Source organism: Etheostoma spectabile, chromosome 23, assembly GCF_008692095.1.
Source record: "Etheostoma spectabile isolate EspeVRDwgs_2016 chromosome 23, UIUC_Espe_1.0, whole genome shotgun sequence".
NCBI classification, from domain to species: Eukaryota; Metazoa; Chordata; class Actinopteri; order Perciformes; family Percidae; genus Etheostoma; species Etheostoma spectabile.
In genome coordinates, this window is record NC_045755.1 from 1,564,866 (window position 1) to 1,565,342 (window position 477).

A 477-nucleotide genomic window follows, 5' to 3' on the forward strand; every position below is an offset into this window, starting at 1 on the left:
CTCATCTCCTCTTCTGACTGACGGTATAGGGCCACTGATAAACACATTTAGACGCGTTTAGAGAGCTGACGGTGTCCAGCAGTTCCTTAAAGTCCAGTTTCTGCAATTCAGACTGTTGCTTTACAACATCACGTGACCCGATATGCAGTATAATGTTCTTCACAGTTGGGTGTGCTGCCACGATATCTGGGATTTTTTGGGTCAAGTCAGACACTGTGTCTTTGGGAAAACAGAGTATTTTGGTGTTTTTACTGTTTTTTAAATCTTTTACACTCAACAAACAGCAGGCAGATTAAGAAGCCGTTAGGCTTTCTCCATCTGGCTTGGGTGGATGCCAGTATGAAGGGGAATGTGACTTTTCACCCAGATCCGGATCAGCGTCTTCACTCAAGTAAGAACTTAATATAAGTTTGATTGAGATGAATTGAGATGATGTTTATGTTTGCATTTAAATTGAAGTAAATTTGACGTAAACAC